A 21233-nucleotide genomic window follows, 5' to 3' on the forward strand; every position below is an offset into this window, starting at 1 on the left:
TCATGTAATGGAATGAAAAGATTAGGAGTTGGGTCAGCTGGGTTTGTGCTTGCCCCTCGCTAGCTGTGTGACCTTGAGCAAATCACTTGACCTTTCTGAGCTTCCATTTCCTCACTTGAAAAATGGAGGTAATAATGTGAGGTATATACCACTGGATCTTGTCGAAGAACTAATGGAACGCTGTACACATGAAAAGACTTTACAACAGTAAATGGCAACATATCTGTTAGTTGATCTGATATTGACAGCATAGAAAACTTAGTCAATTACAGTATCCTCAGCTTAATTCTCAGAAAAAAACTTACTTCTCTTAAAAAGCTTTTGGCAAATCCAAACCAGGTAATTAAATATTAAAAAAAAAATTTGGACTCAAATTGCCAGACATTTAATGGTTCAATAATGTTACATCTCTCGTAGGTGGACCAGCCTCTTTGGAAAAGCTATGAATTAAAAATATTCAGGTAGATGAAAATATTTTCTGGGCCTCATAGACAGTTATGGATGAAATTTGTTCAGTTTAGCACAAAGGACTGAGTTTGTGTTTAGAGAAAAGTGAGTCGGGCCTCGTTTCTCCCCCTGGTGTTCTAGTCTCCCACTTTTTATTCGAAGATGTAACAGCTGGAGCTCATTGTTTTAACCTTTACTAGGTGTTTGTTGGTAAACCTCTTAGAAGCACGAAGATAAATACAGAGCGGGAGTCGGACACGCTGAAGAAACAATCACTGCTGGTTCCTCGCAAACCTCCGCCCAGATAATTCTGCCACCTTCCCACTCCCTCCCACCCCGTCCCGCCCTCGCGGCCCTGCCCCACGGCTAGCGGGAAGCCAGAGAGCTCGCGCTGAAAACACAGCTGGCAAGAGGGGGAGTAGGAGGCAAGATCCCCTCGGTAGCCGGCCAGGTTTGGGGCCCCAGCTGTGGGCACGGCTGAGCTCCGGTCGCCCGCGGGGACCTGCGTGGTCTCGGACCTGCGGTTCCGCCAGGTGCGCAGGCAGCGGCCCCGGGCGCCGCGTCGCACGTGGCAACAGGTGCATCGCGGCCCGGAGCAGAGGCTGCGCGCGTGGGGGCGGGTCGGCACTTAGCCCTGGAGCGCGCGCGGCTCCGGGATCGGAACCCGGGAGCGCGAGAGGACGGAGCGGCCGGGCCGGCCCCGCCAGCCAACCTGCGGAGCGGAGCGGAGCGCGCCGGGAGCCTCCAGGGCCGGCGTCCCAAGGTACAGAGCCCTGCGCGTGGTTCAAGTTTCTTGGGGCGCAGCCCACTCGGCTGCGGCTTGGCCTTTGTCTCCAGCGGCGGGGCGCAGGCTGGGGCCGCCTGGAAGGGGCGGCGGCGGGCGAGCCGCGCAGAGGCGGCCGAGCTTCGCTATTTACGAGTTTCCCGAACTCCCCGCCCTGGCTCCACCCCCGGCGGCCCGAGAGGCGGGGGGGCTGGGGCGCCCCGGACTCCGGGTTCCCGCCTGGCGGCTGCAGCGGCCGACGTGCGGGCGGGGGCCGAGCCGTGGGTCCCCAGGTGCAGGCGCTGCCCGCGGGGCACTGATTGCACCCGGGCCTCCTGGGTGGGCCTGGCGCGCCTCCGCCGAGGGTCCAAAGGGCGCCCGGGCTCGGAGCGCTGTCTCCCGGCTCTGCGTCTTGGCTCCCGGGGGTGCTCCGGCTTGGCTCGCAGGCGCTGCGGGTAAGTGCGGAGTTGAATCGGTTGCCGCTGCCCAGCCCGCGCGCAGTGGGGGCCTCGGGCGAGGGTGGGGAGAGGATACCCTGGACGCGACCGTCATAGGGTGGCCGGACTAGCTTTGAGGGAGAGGGCGGGTATTCTGGGTCCTTGGCTGCCTGGGTGCCCAAGTTGGGGGAGACGTGGGGAGGCTGCGGAGGGCCGGTCTCACGTGGGGGCAGCGCAGCTCGTACGGAAGGGACGGCTGCGGATCTCGTAGCTGTCACCTTGAAAGTGACCGAAGGGGTTTACATTAGAGTCAATTACGCAGACTGACAAGCCCTCAGCCGGAAGCCGCCCACCGGACGCTTGACCCTCCTGGGCCCGGCAGTCTCAGCCTTACCGCTGGGCGATTCGCTTGGGCCCATTCTCAGCATAAGCAATCAGGGCTGAAAATACGGCATTAGTAGGGTTGCTACTATTCCCAAGGTCCTCTCGCCTGTGTCTTATTACTTCCTGCGGTTCACATGTGCTTTTCTAGCTCTTTAGAAAAATCCACTCTTAACTAAGGTCACCTGATTGACTACAGCAATTAGTGGACTCAGGTGTTTACCTACTTTAGATAAATCTCCTTGTTCTCTTTTTCAGACATAGTCTTTTCTAAGTTATTTATTGATTTTTGACTTGGACTAATTTATTTTGGAGTAGAAATAGAGATGAATTCTTCATTTATCCTGCATAAAGTTTCACATGCCCTATTAACTACTATTTGTTTTAAGTAGTCAGTGTACTAAGAAAAGAAATCCAGTGTGTTTTGCTTTCTTTGTTTAAAGTCTTAGGCAAAACAGGGGAGATGAAAGCATTGGTCTTTTGCCAGGTGATAGAAATTCAGTCATCTTCGCATTAAACCCTGAGCCCTTGGGCTGGAGTGTGAGCATATTAGGCATGGAGGAAAGGAGGGAGACCATCTAGGAGGCAGGGGAATTTTTAAAAATAAATGTGGCTCCTTCCTGGGAACCTATGACCTCCTTAAGGAGTTAAGATACACTGAGATAACAGTGTGTGGTTAACCCTGAAAAGAATTGCATAGTTGGAATTGCAATTCTGTAGACAAACTTAATTTTCAGAGGTAATTAGGGCAGGAAATGATGGGCAATTTAAATTGAAACACTGATGCCTTGTTTGTGTAGTACTTTATAATGTATAAGGTGCTTTTGTTGATTTTTTCCCCCCTCAAGTAGAATGTTCCATAAGGAAAGTTAAGCAATGATTAGAAGTACTCTCTTATCCTTTAAAAAAATACTTAGGAATGGAATTTTATTTAAAATAATATATTTTTATTTAACTTGCACCAACTTTTCCACCTATTTTTAAAATCAGCATTATGTAGAGCAGATAGTGCTGTAGAAGATCTGCATCTTTTAATTATGTATCAGTAATTCATAGGGTTATAAGATGCTAGATTTCTTTCAGTATTTCTTGGAAGTGAAGCTGCAGTTATTAGACTTGAGCATTTAAAAAGCATGTCACTTAATAGCCCTGTTCTGTTGGCCTTGTTTGTTATTATTTCAATGTAATGCATGCTTGCTGTATAAAAATTGGTCGATTCAAAAAAAGTATAAGTTAAATAATCCCAACATCCGAAGATAATCAGTGTTTTCTTTATACTTGTTAACATATAACATTTATTAGTTTATGCAAAACTGTATAACTGTAGTTAATGCTGTTGCATGATTTTTTTTTTCTGCTTAACATATGAAAAAGTTCCCAGGTCATTACAGTTCTGCATTATATTCGTGGCTACATAATACTTCAATGTATAGATGTAACTATTTAACCATTTCCTTATAGCTGAACTTTTCATTTATTTTCAGTTACTGTTATTAAATATATACTGATGCAACAGATAGCCTTTATAAAACTTTATATATCTCCTATATTTCCTTAGGATGGAGTCCTATTGATACAGAATGACCGTTGCTTTCCATAACAAATGTTTTACCAAAGTTTGTTTGCGCCAGTTCCCACTATACTAGAGTACTTGTGTTACTGTATTTTGTTAATAGGGGGACTCATCCTTCAAAGGAAAAATAATTCTTGCCAGCCTTATAGGTGAACAGTGCTCTCTCAATATTTAAATTTCATTTCTTTGAGTCCAGATAATGTTGACTATAGAAAATCTCTAGTTATTTCCCATTTTTATTCCCTTTTAATTTAATGTAGTGCCAGTTTTCCCCCCGGGAATACTAGTATTTTTGTATTAATTCATAAGAGCCTTCGATAGTAAACTTTTGCCTTTCATAGTACAGGTATTGGCGCCTCCCCCCACGCCCCGCATTTTGTCGTTGTCTAAGAAAGACAAACATAGCACATGTTTATAGCAGTTTTGACTTATAGATGTTCTATACTTGAATGTAGCCAAATCTGTTGGCTTTCTCAAAAACAAACATTTTAGCACTTCTGAATCATAGCCCAAGAATTATGTATGATGGTGGCACAAGATAACTTTTAAAAGAATTCCCCTCCAGAATTCTGAATTTGATTCTTTTCAGATCCATTAGGAGAATCTCCATGCCTGGGAGTAGAGACTGTTGCAAAACAGATTGCCCTGTTGATGAGAGATAGTTGTGCATGGTACATAACATTAGGAACAACATTCTTTGGAATTACAGAAGAAAGTTTTAAATCCCAGGCAGTGAGCCTTTCAGAGCTGTTCTGTGATTATGTAAACAAGGCTCACAACCATTTATCTTCAGTAGCTCATTTATAGTGGTATTATTTTGTCACAATTCTTTTTATATTCATTGTAGTTTCATACCGAATTAAAAAAAATAAATTATTTATTTATTTAGTGGCTGTGTTGGGTCTTTGTTGCTGCACATGGGCTTTTTCTAGTAGCGGTGAGCGAGGGCTACTCTTCATTGTGGTGCGGGGGCTCCTCATTGTGGTGGCTTCTCTTGTTGTGGAGCATGGGCTCTAGGCACACAGGCTTCAGTAGCTGCAGCACACTGGCTCACTAGTTGTGGTGCACGGGCTTAGCTGCTCCATGGCATGTGGTATCTTCCTGGGGCAGGGATCGAAGCCGTGTCCCCTGCATTGGCAGGCGAATTCTTAACCAGTGTGCCACTTAGGAAGTCCCCTGAATTGTTGATATGAGTCTTTTCTTGATGTTTGACAAGATGTGTATGTAATTTTAATTTTTTTTTCCAAATTAACTTTTACCACTACTCATAGGTTAAACTATTTGAAGAGGGGGGAAAAAAAGGCCTTGCCATCCTGATTTCTCAAACTGGAGTTATCTTTCCATACTATGGAAGCTTAAATATACCCTGAGGATGTTTAAAGACCTCACTGAGTGCTCTCCTTAAGAGCCTGAGTTCCTGCCTTTCACTCCCCATCTTTTTGAGCCTAACAATAAGCCACGGGACCATATGTAAGCTATGAGGATGAGGTTGGTATGCAGTGTGTTTGGTGGCACTTAGAAATGGGCCCAGACTCTCTGAAGGTAGGTGAGCCAAGGAAGAAGTGACCACCACCACAGCTGGCAGGTACTTAGGCAGCAGTGACTTGTGACCTCTGCAGGAGATAAAGAGTGACCAAGGATGAGGAATCCTGCCCTGCAGGAAAAGAAGGATTAAATGGTGTGGTATGACGTTAGCCAGCCTGAAATGTGGTTCAGAAAAGTCTGCTTTGATCAGGGTTCTCCAAACTTGGCTTAGGCCAGTGCAGTATAACCAGGAATTGAGTTTGACTGGCAACTTCTAAAAATTTATTTCTAAACAAGTTTTATAAAAGATTGCCCTAATGGTAGTTTCCCTTTTTAAATGACTTCAATATTCTTTGAAATTGGCAGTTATTACTCTTTTATATGGGTAGTTATTCATGATATTAATGGTTGACTTTCTTGTTCTCTTGGCTAAAGATGAAAAAAATGTTTCCATTTTGAGGATGACAGATTTGGGGGCTAATCTTTACTATGTAGATAGATAAAATGAAACTTCATTTTCATGTGCCATAGGTAAATTTGCAATTTGTGATTGCCCTGATGTTTAACTTCTACACAATCAAGAGAAAAAAAGGGCTTGCTTCACAAATTTAGAGTGTAAACAAAGTTGAACCTGGTGGTATTTTACTTAAGTAAATAACTTTCAAGCATTTTAGAAGTATATATGTGCATATAAATCTTTGGTTCCAAAACAACCTTATTTGTTCATTAAAGATGGTAGGTTTTCCTTATGCCTTCAGTTTAAGCCCCATATTAGAGAGAAGTAAAAATGCATTTACTTAAAAATAAACTGTATTTGTCTTGCGAATAGGCCCAGATCTAAATTAATAAATGTTCTTGTGTACACATTACTTACCTGGGTAAAAGAAAAACTACATATCCTACCTTGAGTCTAACCTAAAATTTTCATTTCATTTTGAAGTTGTAAAACTATGTACAGATAGTTTTAAAGGCAGTTACACTTTCTTTTAAGGAAACGTTTACTTCTTTAGTAGGATTGAATACTTTCTTTTTGAGCAGTGAAGGAAGATGAAGAGTGGGCCATATGTTTCTCAAGTTAGCTGGAAAGGGCAGAGTGGTTGTAAGGAAATTACTTCCAGGTAGTGTCATTTTTGTACTGAAATTATACTGATTTCTTTTTTCTTTTTAAATTGGGGTATAGTTTTACAATGTTGTGTTAGTTTCTACTGTACAGCAAAGTTCTCTGTGCTATACAGCAGGTTCTCATTAGTTATCTATTTTATACATATTCATGTATATATGTCAGTCCCAACCTGCCAATTCATCCCACCACCCCCTTTCCCCCTTGGTGTCCATACGTTTATTCTCTGTGTCTTTATTTCTGCCTTGCAAACAGGTTCATCGTACCGTTTTTCTGGATTCCACATATGCGTTAATATACGGTGTTTGTTTTTCTCTTTCTGACTTCATTCTGTATGACAGTCTCTAGGTCCATGCACATCGCTACAAATGACCCAATTTCGTTCCTTTTTCTGGCTGAGTAATATTCCATTGTATATGTGTACCACATCTGCTTAATCCATTTGTCTGTCAGTGGGCATTTAGGTTGCTTCCATGACCTGGCTTTTGTAAATAGTGCTGCAATGAACGTTAGGGTGCATGTGTCTTTTTAATTATGGTTTTCTCTTGGCATATACCCAGGAGTGGGATTGCTGGGTCATATGGTAATTCTATTTTTAGTTTCTTAAGGAACCTCCATACTGTTCTCCATAGTGGCTGTACTGATTTCATGTTTCAGTAAGAGCCGGTTGAGCCGAAGGGCAGGCCTGGCCAGCCCCCCACTCTGTGCACACAGCAAACTGAAGAGTGGAGACTAGGAAGAAAACAGCTGGGAAAGGATCAGTCTTTTAGGTAAGGTGCTATGAAGAGAGGGTTTTAAAGCCATTAAATTACCTTATCATTGTTTTAATTTGTGCCTTGTCAATTTATATTTAAGTTCAATGCAAAGAAAAGAAACTTAGTGTTTAGTTCAAGGGCCTGTGGTTCATAATTACCCTGATCGTCTGCATTAACCAAAACATTTCAGGAATTTTGTGTCCTCAGTTTGGCATTGAGGAAGAGACCCCTCTGGGAGAGAGTAATACTTATCAAAAGAGTAGGAAGGAGAGGTGAAAAAACATATTCTTGTGTGAATAAACATATAGCTTAACTAATGTTTATGGCAGTCTTCATGTTTGACTGTTGGTTGTTAGCTTAGCTTCTGTGCTTTTGCTTTTTCTCTTTTTTTCAGTGCATCTCCTACACCGTGAAACACTAATTGTTTGTTGTTGTTTTTAATTTATTTATTTTTAGCTATGTTGGATCTTCATTGTTGTGCACAGGCTTTCTCTAGTTGTGGTGAGCAGGGGCTATTCTTCATTGCGGTGAACAGGTTTCTCATTGCAGTGGCTTCTCTCATTGCAGAGCATGGGCTCTAGGTGCGCGGGCTTCAGTAGTTGCAACATGTGGGCTTCAGTAGTTGCAGCGCACAGCCTTGGTTGCATGTGGGATCTTCCCCTGCCAAGGCTCGAGCCCTTATCCCCTGCATTGGCAGGTAGATTCTTAACCACCACGCCACCAGCAAAGTCCTCTTCTATGCTTTTTCTGTGTTGGAAACTTGGTAATATTTAACTCGGGCATTTTTGACATACATCGCAGTTCTGAAGAAAAAGCCATTATTTCTTCATCTTATTTCAGGTAAGCAGGTCGTATGATGTGTTCAGCAGTGTTCAGTGACAAATGAGAAATTCCCCTTTATATTTATCTCGTAGATTGTCTTGATGGTTCGTAACAATTAATGATATCAAGTTGAAACTGCATCTTTTAAAAACGTAGTTCCCTTGGCTAGCTTCATGGAACAAAAATAGAAGCCAGTATAGATATAAGCAGTCTAAGAGGTGACATTCACACATGAACTCACCCCCTTTTCCCAACCTCTGTGTCAAGTTAATTGAGTTGTATTCACCAGAATACCTACCAGTCAAGTCTTCCTGTGCTATGAAAAGTCTGTTTTTCTCTTGTGCAGTAAACTGCTACACAGTAGTCATCTCATTCCTAAGCAGATCAGAGAATTGAACCATATTCGCACATTTCTACTAACCTAATTTAATAGTCTGTAATTCAGATTAGGATTTCAGATGCCTTACTTGGTGGTGGGAGAGTAAGAAAGATGGGAGAAATGGGTTACAAAGGGTAAATTTTTTTTATCAAGAAAAATGCACTTGTTTTATTGGGTCCTCAGTCTAGACCCTATATGTAGAACCAGGCCAATTATACACAGTGTATAGTTAGGATTATGTTTTTATGTTAAGTGGTGACTAAAAGGCATCAGTAACAGTCCTTGCTGTTGGAATCTTAAGTTTGATTTTCATCTGCCTCAAACCATGTATTGAGCACTTAATTTAAAAAAAAAAATTTTTTTTTTTTGGCTGTGTTGGGTCTTCGTTGCTGCACACGGGCTTTCTCTAGTTGTGGTGAGCAGGGGCTACTCTTTGTTGTGGTGCTGGGGCTTCTCAGTGTGGTGGCTTCTCTTGTTGCGGAGCACCGGCTCTAGGTGTGCAGGCTTCAGTAGTTGTGGCACATGGGCTCAGTAGTTGTGGCACACGGGCTTAGTTGCTCTGTGGAATGTGAGATCTTCATGGACCAGGGACTGAACCCGTGTCCCTGGCATTGGCAGGTGGACTTTTTTTTTTTTTTAAAGAACTTTTGAGATACAGTTGACATACAGTAAACTGCATATCTTTAAAGTGTACAATTTGATATTTTTTTCCTTATTAGTAATGTAAAAATGGCAATTTCAATCTCCCAATTCATCCCACCCCAACCCCCCCCCAGCTTTCCCCACTTGGTGTCCATATGTTTGTTCTCTACATCTGTGGGCAGGCAGACTCTCAACCACTGTGCCACTGGGGAGGGCCCTATTGAGCACTCTCTATGGGCCAAATACTGTGCAGGGTAGATATGGAGAAAAACAAAAACAAACAGAAAAAAAACACAAAAAACTGGCCCCACTTCTCAAAGGTGTCAGCCAGAAAAGCCTCCATCCACCATTGTGAAAAGGGCAGTTTTGGAAATATGAGCGTTTGGGTTACTAGACACGTTCTTTCAGGTCATTACCGTTGTGCCATACATGGGAAATTCTGCTTCCTGCTTTGACCACATTTTGGTAGACATAAAGCTTTTTTTGACCTTTTTGGCTATATAAAGACTCCCGATCCTTAATCACTCGCATTCTTTTCCTTCTCCCCAAAAGATACTTAGCACTACAGCCTGTGGCTTCACTTACTTTCTCTGGATAATCTTTTCAGTGACCTTTTCCCATATCTTTTTATTACATCTTGTGAGCTTCTTGAGGATAGGGTCTAAACCTTATGATGCTGGGTATGATTGTACTTTTAATAATTATTTGTACGAGATGTAGCCTGGAGTAAATCACCTAGAGCTCTGAACTCTGATGGCATGGAAGTTTGAAATTCTTTCTTCAGTTAGTCACAGCTACTAGAGATCTTTTAAGCCTGAGATACTAATTTCCTCACTGCTTTTCTCAACTTTCCTCCTTGTCCCCTCCTGGTGCTCCCTTGTCCTCCATCCACTGTGATGTACTCAGTAAGCAGCTCAGCCTGTGACTTCTGTGTCCTTCTGGAAGACTGTACCCTTAGAAGTTAAGGTAACGTAGAGCTGGAAGGTGTGCGGCTCCTATTCCTTCAGAGTTACAGTTCTGTTTTATTATGAAGTGCCCTTCTCAGAACATCTGGCACACTCATGTGCAAATACTTGCACAGAATTAGTTCCACTTGTGATCATTTTTTTTCCATTCTCCACTTGGGCAGACAGTCACAAGTTGAAAATTTCTCATGAATAGAGACTTGGGCTGTTTCTTGTCTGGGTAAATACGTATTTACATTTTAAAGAGGGATTTAGGTGAATTTTCAGTCTGGGATTGTGTCTCTTAACACATTTAATAAGATTTGTTTCAGAGTAGTTTTGCATTTCTGTAGAACTTTTCAATGATTCGCTAGAATTGCTGGGTATTGAATTTGATTTAATACTCTCAAGTATTGAATTTTTTGTTTAATGCTTAAAATTTCCCGATGTTGCTTTTTGGAGATATTAAATGGCAACTGTGCAGAGGGATTTACTGATTCATTTTCATTCCAATATAAGAAGAGTGAGTCTAGTCAATGAAAGGGGAATCGAGATAGGAAAAGCCCTGCATTTCTCTTTTTATGAAACAGTTTAAATGATTTTATATTGCAGATGTGACTATTACGTTAGACGCTGTTGGTTATATCTTGTTACATTGAACAGTTAAAATTTATAACTGTATAGGTACGTAACCAAATGAAAATTATTTTCTACTTATATGGTGTAAGTGGAAGCCTCCAGGGTAGGGTATTGCTTTTCTCTCCTTCCTCTTGTTTTTATTAAAATTGGAATAATAAAACAGAGGTATTTCAACCTTGAGCTAGATTTTGTTCCCCCTGACGTCCATTATGAAACCTTGGGGGCATACTTTGTTATAGAACTGGAAAAAATGTTACTGGTATCCAGAACATTTGGCACAGGAATGTAATAGAGAGTGCACAGACTTTGAAGTTAGACCAAAGAGCGTTCATGTCTGAGCTCTTCAATGTTAGCTTTGAAGCTTTGGATAAGTTACTTCCATTGCCTTTGCATCGCAGTTGCCTCATCAGGACAGTGGGGATAATACCTGTCTCCTGAAGTTATTCTACCACAGTGCCCAATATATGAAAGGTATAAATAAATGCTAATAATCTTGCTTTGTTTCTTGTTTTAAGCCTCTTCTGATTCATGGATAGGGAGATTCATTAATTTTCTCCACTCAACTTTGGGGGTGTTGCTTAGATCCTCTGGTGCTCTCTGTAGGGAATTAAATTCTAAGAACAGGAGCCTGATAACTTGCCCTCTTCCTTGAAAAGAATTGGTTTGTACCAGTACCAGTTGAGATTATTTATTATTCATTCTTCAACTCCACCTTTGTCACTTCTTGGTTTTCTTAAAAGTTTGCATTTAGTTGAGTTGCTGATTTTTTTATATTTGAGCTTTTTAAAAAAAATTAGATACTTTCATTTTTGCTAAAGTCTGTAAATTATGTTGCCAGTTTGCTGTCAGCACATTCTAAAAGCACTCAGAATTGAGTCATCACTTTGAACCAGTAAAGCACTTGTGGATTTTAAAGTACTGCCATCCTGTTCTAATTTTTAACCTGTAACTTTTCCAACAATATTCATATTTAAGAGTTTGGGTTTTAAAATGTTACCATTAACATATATAATTATTGAGGCAATGCTGGATTTTCATCTTTTGGACAAAGTTAAATAAAACAACATATTTTTTAAAAAATTTTATTTTATTATTTTTTGGCTGTGTTGTGTCTTCATTGCTATGCACGGGCTTTTTCTAGTTGCGGTGCCTGGGCTTCTCATTGTGGTGGCTTCTCTTGTTGTGGAGCACGGGCTCTAGGCACATGGGTTTCAGTAGTTGCAGCACATGGGCTCAGTAGTTGTGGCACTCGGGCTCTAGAGTGCAGGCTGACTTGTGGCACATGGACTTAGTTGTTCCACGGCATGTGGGCTCTTCTGGGACCAGGGATCAAACCTGTGTGCTCTGCATTGGCAGGCAGATTCTCAACCATTGCGCCACCAGGGAAGTCCCAACACCGTATGTTTCTGGAAAATAACTTGTAAGTACGACATTAAGGATATTTTCATTCAGTTATCGCATCAACCCTGTGAGGTGGACAGGGCAAGTTGTGAGAGCTCTGTTTTATACATGAGGAAATTGAGGACCAGACTCTCTGGATAAATGTTTTGTATTATGGTAAGTTATGGAACCAGGACTAGGACCCAGGTCTCCCCTCCTGTCCATTCCCTGCTGCAAATATGATACTGCTACTTGACTACTAATGCCGTAAGAAGTAATAAATTACTGTTGCTAGGATTTTCTTCACAGTGCTGCTGAAATGGGATCCAAGGCACGTGGTAATTTGGAAATGTAAAATTTCAGATGACATAGCTTAGAATTATGGTTTTTTGTTTTTCCATTTTCTAGCCACAGAACATAAAACAGAATGTTAAATCTTGTAAGCCATTATGATTAGTAGCAGAAATGGAAAGTTGACAGTTACAGATCATTACAATATATTACATTTCTATAAGAGTTTCTGATTTTCAGGCTGCTTTTTCAAAAAGAACCTGATGAGATTCCTTTGAATGAGTTATTTGATTGTACAACAATACACTGTAAAGTATACCCATTTTACAGAGAGTAATGCAAGGTCATGCATGTTGATTAGGGACTAAAACTTGTTTTTCTGAAATAGTTTTTTTTCCCCTATGGAAATTTTGAATCCTGTTTCCTTATTTTAAGCTACATAGAAACAGGTAGTTCCTGGGCAGACAGAGTTAATCTCAGGTAGAAATTTAACTGAGAGGTGAGGCCTGTTGTCAATCAGAACTGGGAAGAGAATGTCCCATAAAACCACAGTTACACCCTGGGTATCAGCCATGGTTTCTAGCCCTAAAGGTCAACAGTTCTTATTACCAAAGTGACTTCTAAGGAATGTCTGCTGTTAGAACTTGGAAAGGAGGCCCCTTCAGGGAGGTTGCCTCTTCCTTGGGCTGCCCCTGTGTTAGATGTGTACACACATTGACCTTTTGTTTAGGCACTCTTATTTGCTAGTGGACAGCCCCACACAGATAACCGTTCTCAAGGCTACAGGAAGTCGATGTTTAATGAAAGTTGGGAGATACAATGTAAGTGCCGGCTTGTGTAACCACACACACACAATGACATTTTTCAATGGGTCTTGGCATGATTCAAATGGAAAATTACTTCCTTTTCGCCAAGTGGACTTTTGAAGAGCGATGACAAGTGTGTGAAAGATTCTAGACAAGTCCCCGTTTCATGATCATTTAACACTTTCAGGAGGAGATTTTATTTTAGCTTTGAACTCTGCCCTGCGCACCTGGTCTATCCTTTTTTCCTTCAAACAACCTGGGCTATTTTTTGGGTTAATTTCTTTGAGTAGCTACGCGTAATTCAGAAACAAAAAGGATGCAGAGTTTTTACATCAAATCATTCCTTTAGCCCAATTGTACAAACCTTGGCAGTGACCCTTGATAGGCACTGCGTGTAAATGGTGGTTTGGTTTTATTTACCTGAAACTTTAGTTATTTATCCTGAAACTTCGCTTATTGCTTTGACTCATTCTTTTTTAATGATTTTCATAAAAAGGCTTACTTTTTGATGGGATTCTGAAAATTATCTACACTCTGATGTAATATCCACAAAAGCAAGAATTTAATTTTGTTCACCTCCCTTATCAGGAATACTTAGAAGAGTGCTTTCTATTTAGTTGACCCCCAAAATATAGAAGAAATGCTGACTTAGACTGAGAATATTTTAGATTCTTGGGAGTCTGTTGGTTTGGGTTGTAGGAACCTGGTACATGGTCCCGACTTGCTTTTCAAGGTTGACTGTTTAGATCTGGAGCTATAGTGCCCTATAGGGTCGTGGCCAGAGACTTACTCCTCTAGGAGGGTCTAAGTGAATATGTTTGGAAGGTAACAGTAACACGTAAACATCTGCATAAGTAAAGCAGGCTTGATGTCCATGAGATCAGACAAAATTGGTAGTGGGTGTAGTCAGCATTCAAGTTTTCAGCTGATTAGGAAGGATTAGTTGGAAAGTGGATTATAGAACAAGAACCAGGAAAACCATCCCCCCCCAACCCCCATCCCATGGAAAGGCATTTTATTTTAAATATAGTAGTGTGTACATGTCAATCCCAAACTCCCAATCTATTCCCCCAACCCTTCCCCACTGGTAACCATAAGTCCTTCTCTAAGTCTGTGAGTCTGTTTCTGTTTTGGAAATAAGTTCATTTGTATCTTTTTGTTGTTGCTGTTAGATATTCTATATAAGTGATATCATGTGGTATTTGTCTTTTTCTGTCTGATTTACTTCACTTAGTATGATAATCTCCAGGTCCATCCATGTTGCTGCAAATGACATTCATTCTTTTTAATGGCAGAGTAATATTCCATTGTATATATGTACCACATCTTTATCCATTCATCTGTCAGTGGACATTTAGATTGCTTCAATGTTTTGGCAATTGCAAACAGTGTTGTGATAAACTTTGGGGTGCATGCGTCCTTTTGAACCATGTTTTTCTCTGGATATACACCCAGGAGTGGGATTGCTAGACCATTTGCTAGCTCTATTTTTAGTTTTTTAAGGAACCTCCATACTGTTCTCCATAGTGGCCATACTAATTTACATTCCCACCAACAGTGTAGGAGGGTTCCCTTTTCTCCACACCCTCTACAGCATTTACTATTTGTAGATTTTCTGATGATGACCATTCTGACTGGTGTGAGGTGATACCTCATTGTAGTTTTGATTTGAATTTCTCTAATAATTAGTGATGTTGAGTGTTTTTTCATGTGCCTCTTGGCTATCTGTATGTCTTCTTTGGAGAAATGTCTCTTTAGGTCTTTTGCCCATTTTTTTTATTGGGTTGTTTGCTTTTGATATTGAGCTGCATGAACTGTTTGTAAATTTTGGAGACTAATCCCTTGTTGGTCACATTGTTTACAAATATTTTTCTCCCATTCTGTGGATTGCCTTTTCATTTTGTTTATGGTTTCCTTTGCTGTGCAAAGCTTTTAAGTTTAATTAGGTCCTGTTTGTTTGTTTTTGTTTTCATTTCCATTACACTAGGAGGTGGATCAAAAACAGATCTCTCTGCGATTTATGTCACTGTCCTCCCTTTGTTTTCCTCTAAGAGTTTTATAGGATCTGGTCTTACATTTAGGTCTTTAATCCATTTTGAGTTTATTTTTGTATACAGTGTTAAAGAATGTTCTGATTTCATTTTTTTTTTTTAACATGTAGCTGCATAAGCAGAGCAGGTTTGATGTCCATGAGATCAGACAAAAATGGCAGTGGTTGTAGTTAGCATTCAGTTGGGTAGGAACAATTAGTTGGAAAGTGGATTATAGAACAAGAACCAGGAAAAACATCTTTATGTTCCAACCTAAATTAATGGATGTGTTCTGGAACATATACTGCTGTTTATTGGCCATGTGATCTGTGAAAAAAAATTTTTTTAATTAAAATTTAGTACCATGAAGTGCACGTAGCTTAAGTGCACAGTTATGAGCTTTGACAAATATGCACCTGTGCAGCCAATACAGTAATCAAGGTATAGAACATGTCAGTCACTCCCAGAAAGTTCTTTCAACCATGCCAGGAAGTTGCTAAGCTCTGGTCACCAGTAAAGTGAGGATTATAATAATGCTTGTTTTACAAAGTTGTTGACATTGTAACAGTAGCAACTAACACTTGTGTGTGAGTTAGAATGTTTCTAAAAATTTCATGTAACTTTTAAAACAATCCTCTGGGATGGAATGTTATTGTTATATCAGTTTTTGCAGATGAAGAAAATGAGGCCATGATTATTTTTGGCTTGCTTGAGGTAGGTAACCCAGTTACCGAGTAAATGTGGGAGCTCTCCACGAGTAATGCCTGCCCTGCCCTGCCCTCCGTGTCTAGGCAGCTTTGAGTCTGTAGCTGTGCAGAGCTACCAAATGTTAGTTGATTTTGTTACTGTGAAAAGGAGAGTTTGGAAAGAGATCAAGAGTACCCATTTGGACTGGGTTTAATGTCCATTGCTCTTTATTAACTCTGTTTCTTGGGCAAGGTACTAAACATCTGGAAACATCAGGTTTAACATCCAGAAGGGGTGGAGGGATGGGAAGGAGGTGACTGTCATGGGACCTGTCTGTCCCACGGGCTGTCACCTGGGAGGATAACTGTGAGAACCCATTGAGAACTTTCAGGTGCTGTGCGTGGTGTCATTATCTTTAACCACGGGAGAGGTAGCTGCCCCCTCCCCCATCCTGGCCTCACACACTGGCTGACTGTGGGCGGACACGCAGGACTTGACAGTGTGTGAGGGAGAGGCAGTCCCCACTTGTCAGTTTCTCAAGGCGATGAATACTGTGTTTATACAGCGTTTTCTATCTCACGTCTTTCTGACATTCAAAAGCCTCAGTTTTTCAGCTCACTCCACAATACTTGTCATTTTATTTGGAAGGAGTCTTTAAACAGAATTCTATTTTGATTTTCTTTCTGAAAAGTATGCCCTTGATACAAAGCAGTATGCCTTGGTTGAGGTGGGTGAGTCCCTAAGTAGTCTGAAGAACGGCGGGATGCGTTCTGGCCTGAACGGAATTCTCGCGTGCGTGCTTCCTGTACTCCTGAGGAAGAGCCGTTCCCGTCGTGAGTGCAAGCACCGGTGATTAAACAGTCCTTAACTTCAGGATTTAAATCTGGTCAGTTGAGATGTCCTCTCCAAGGCTGTTCTCTCAAGGATTGTTTTCCTCCCTCCCCAGTGCGCCCACTTCTGGGGTGGTTCCTAGTCCTGGAGGAGCATTATAGCATCGTAGCATCACAGCAACAGGTGAGGGTTGTCTGGTCCATGTGCTGCCTTCCAAGCTCTTGGCCTCCACTGAGGCAGCTCATCATGGATGGTCTTTAGAAGCCTCTGTCCATGTGTATCCCATGGGGCTTTTGTGTGCTGGCTTCTTGGTCTCTGTTTTGGCTTCTAGTGGAGGGGTAGAGCATACACTGACTCTTCCATGAGGTGTTCCAGACCGTTCTGATCCATTAGCCATCTCAGCACTTCCTTTTGCATGGGTCTTTCTCTCTGGTCCTCCTCTTCAATCTTCCTGGAGAGTGGGAAACAGGTCCCCATAGCCCAGCTGGCATCCTCCTTACTCTGCCCGCCCTCCTCTTCCTCACTGCCCCCTTTTAATTAATTAATTTATTTATTTTTAATTTTTTTAAATTTATTTATTTATTTACTTATTTTATTGGCTGTGTTGGGTCTTCGTTGCTGCACATGGGCTTTCTCTGTTTGTGGCGAGTGGGGGCTACTCTTCGTTGCAGTGCACAGGCTTCTCATTGCAGTGGCCTCTCGTTGCAGAGCACGGGCTCTAGGCGTATAGGCTTCAGTAGTTGCAGCACATGGGCTCAGTAGTTGTGGCTCACGGGCTCTAGAGCACAGGCTCAATGGTTGTGGTGCACGGGTTTAGTTGCTCCGCGGCATGTGGGATCTTCCTGGGGCAGGGATCGAACCCGTGTGCCCTGCATTGGCAGGTGGATTCTTATGCACTGCACCACCTAGGAAGTCCCCCTCGCTGCCCTTTTCACCTAACTCAGAGGTTCTAAGTGAGGATTTATGAACCAGGCATGCTTAATGACAAAATGTCTACTGTGATATAGTGAAGTGGGAAAAAAAATGCAGTGTACTAAGATTTTCATCAAGCTAATTTACATAATCTAAACTAAAAGAATGTTCTTTAGTCTGCAGTTATGTACTCCCTTCATTTTTGTGTTAAAATGTCCTTTAATAATGTATTGGTAGTAGTAAAAAGTTATTTTGTCTGAAGTATCTTTAGTGGCAAAATTAAAAGCTGGCTTCCCCAGGTTGTCTCAGGATTTTTGGAGGGGAAATTTTACTCGTTCATAAAATCTGAGACTCTGAGACGCATTCATCCTCCTGTTCCTCATCTTCAGCCCGAGCTTCATCTTCTCCACGGAGCTATGCTTAATCGTGCCCTCCAGATCTGCAGCGGTGGAGTCCATCCTCTGGGTTCCCTTGGGCTGTGTCACTTCTACTTATGCAGTTTTTGTAATTATTTGCTTGTACTTTCTTGTCTTAACTGAACTATAGGCCCTTTGAAAACAGGGACTGTCTTCACCATTATGTCCCTAGCAGAGCAGCTGGCATGTGGTAGGCGAGTAATGAATTTTGTTGAATGAATGACAGCTCTTTTAGTAAAAGGTCACTTTATCGGGGGGATAAGGAAATGGGCAGGGTGGTGCGCTTCCTCACTTAGCTTCTTGGGACTGTTCTAGTGCTCTTGTATGTTTTTGTTTTTGTTTTGTAGCTAATTGAAGGCTTTGAATATAATAGAAATTGCATAATGATTGTTTCATGCTTGAAAGTCTCCAGAATTAGAGAATAGTTTGTAAGGAAATTGGTAAGGTTTAGATTGCTAACTAAAACATCTTACATTTATGTGATGGTGGGGAACAGAATTATTTTCAACTGTGCATGTGGATTAAGTTAAACCACACTGCCCTCTTGCTTATAACATCTAAGTTAGGAAGTTAGTGTCCCAAAAGAGTGGTGTTATTTTATATAATTCTGATTAAAATATTTTATACAGGGGTTACAGTCACTTGGAGAAAGCCATGCATGGATACTGGAATTCTTCACTTTAAAAAAATTGGGCTAAAGAATTTCACAAGTATTATTTTGTGGAGCAGTCCTCTTCCATTTTTAAGTGCCAGTCTTTATTGCATCCATCTCTGCCTGTAAACTCCAAGTCATCCTGTCTTGCCATCAGGCCACAGGTCTGTGCAAAGGGAAGCAGTCGTCCTGGCCTCAAGTCAGTTTGGAATTTGTTGACCCAACTGAGCTGAGGTTGCCATTGAGGCTGGAGTCATATTATTGAATTATTTCTGCTGAAAATTTATTGCTGAGGGTAATTATTTAGAGATTTCTGTCTCGATTGACTTTGATGTACCAATGATTTTAAAGGCTTTCACACCCTTCAATTGGGAGCCAGATTTGGACCATTTTCATGGAGCTAAAAACTTGACATTAAACACGTTCACTTTCGAAATAAAAGGTAAACAGAGTCCAGTTGTTAATTTCCAAGTTCTTCTATAGCACAACAATGTGCGTATTCAATGTCTTTTTTAAAAAATTTATTTATTTATTTATTTATTTATTGGCTGTGTTGGGGCTTTGTTGCTGCACAGGCTTTCTCTAGTTGCGGAGAGTGGGGCTACTCTTCGTTGTGGTGCTCAGGTTTCTCATTGTGGTGGCTTCTCTTGTTGCAGAGCATGGGCTGTAGGCACGGGAGCTCAATAGTTGTGGCTCGCAGGCTCTAGAGCGCAGGCTCTGTAGTTGTGGCACATGCGCTTAGCTGCTCTGCAGCAGGTGGGATCTTCCTGGACCATGGCTCGAACCCATGTCCCCTGCATTGGCAGGCAGATTCTTAACGGCTGCACCACTAGGGAAGTCCCCCTTTTTTCTTCTTTTAATTACACTGTCCATTCCTCCAAGTCTCTGGAGGACAGAGTCTAAGATCCCATAGGCTCATTCTTCCTACACTCCTATCTGAGAAATGCAAAAAGTAGCCAATTTTGGAGCAGTGAGATTTTGTTCTGCTTATGAGGGTAAAGGAGGGGCCTTGGCTGGGGTTCTGACTTCCCGAGGTCCACGTTACATTTATTCCTTTGTTCTCTTGACACATCCCCATGTCTAGCTGCCCTGAAACTCCAGTGTGGATGGAAGGGAGGATACCTGACAGAGGTAACCTTCTGCTTTAGGGCTGGAGACCCCCAATAAGATGCTAGGTGCCACAGCCAGGACCAGTGAGTGAATCTTCTTTATTCCTTGAATCTGCAGCTCTGGGTCAAGCGTGCCTGTCTTCTTCTCAAACACTGGAGCCTGCATGTTCTTAACGTTTTCATGAGGTCTTCATTTAATGTTGTTGGGATAAACCTGGAGAGCAAATATTTGACCCGGTAAATTTGTGGGTTCAGACAACATGTTCTTTACGACATCCAAGTTGGGGATGAATGAAAGGAGATCCATTTTGATATGGCACCATGTCCTGAAAGGAGCAGTACAAGATGAAATACAGAAATGTATTTTTCCTTATATTTTTTGTATGTTCTCCCTTGAAATTTCAATCATTAAATCATTCAAACCATTTGAGATTCTTGTGCTTCATTTTAACCGTGAGATGGAAAAACCAATCGAACATTTAACCTGCCTTTCATGTTACGATAGCTGTCTTTTATAGAGGTGTAGCAGTAGATGGTGCAGACTTTTAACATCAGCTATATTTAGTGTTTCTGGTAGGCCTGTTCCAATTACGGAAATTAAAGTATATGGTTATTTTGATAAATAACGCAAGGGGATATTTAACTTTACCGTCTTGGTGTGTTATTCTTTTTTTGAAAGGTGAGTAAAGTTTTCTTTGAATCTTTTTATCAGTACCGACCTCTTCCCAAGGCTGTTACACAAATCTGAAATCTCAAAGTTGCTGCTGGACGTGATATTTCAGGAAAAAAAAAATCTCACCACTGAGTTGTTTCCAATTTCCTGGCACATGGGTTAAAATTCTCGTAAGAGTAGGAACTCTTTCAACCATTTTTTATTTTTATTTTTTTTAAACCTGATGAAATCACGGGCACTACGGGTTGCATGTTTGAAATGGGAGCGCAGCCTTGGTTAGGCCAACGGAGGGCAGTGGGGGGTAGGGTGGGTGATAAAGTTCATGACCCCACTATCCTTGGAGGACGTTCGCCTTTGCAGCCCTTAAGAGATTCTTGCTGTGTTAGCAGAGGAGTGTCGCTAATCCTACTGAGACTTGCCTTGCTTCTGAAGCGTTTCTGTCTAAGGACTGTCTCATGATGATCTGGGGCCAAGTTCAGAAACGGAGAGGGGCCACTGGCCTAAAAATAGAGTTTAGGAGGAGGGCCTCAGTGGCACAGAGCCACTGCTGCCTTCCTGCTGCCAGAAGATGATCCGAAAGGAGGCAGCCAGATGGGGAGGGCGTGTGTCTGAAGACAGGTGTGGAAAGCATAGGGGAGATGTTTTCTTCCTGGCTTGTGTCGGGGGAGGTACCAGTTTTAGTGATTGACTTTTTAAAAACCCTAGAGAAAGTAAAAGTAAATATTGGAGGTTATTCTTTTTATGAGGCTGGGCTTGGTGAGATACATTTCTAGATGTTTCGAATTTGCAAGAAAATATTTTGTATTTAATGTTAGTCACAGTATGTTTGAGGCATGGAGACAGTAATGTGCCTTGTTTCCTATACTGCCTGGGAACACAAGGCGAAGCACTGTTGGAAAACTTGCAGACAGCAGGTCATTTAACAAAGACCTGCACATTTTAAATTGAAGTTTCTGGGAGGATTATTTAACACGCGTACTCATAAATCCTTGGATACATACGGTGCACATTTTATGTTGA

The 21233-nt window shown here is 41.7% G+C and overlaps 1 protein-coding gene across 1 annotated transcript in view; it reads left to right on the top strand.

The window, feature by feature from the left end:
* Nucleotides 1–814: 814 nt before the first annotated feature.
* MTUS1 (microtubule associated scaffold protein 1) overlaps nucleotides 815–21233 on the top strand; it is a 157107-nt gene continuing 136688 nt past the window's right edge. Inside the window, 1 exon segment of the mRNA XM_057696751.1 lies at nucleotides 815–1210. The gene's annotated coding sequence lies outside the window, so the exon portion shown is untranslated.

Source organism: Hippopotamus amphibius, chromosome 10 (assembly GCF_030028045.1).
Source record: "Hippopotamus amphibius kiboko isolate mHipAmp2 chromosome 10, mHipAmp2.hap2, whole genome shotgun sequence".
Taxonomy (NCBI): Eukaryota; Metazoa; Chordata; class Mammalia; order Artiodactyla; family Hippopotamidae; genus Hippopotamus; species Hippopotamus amphibius.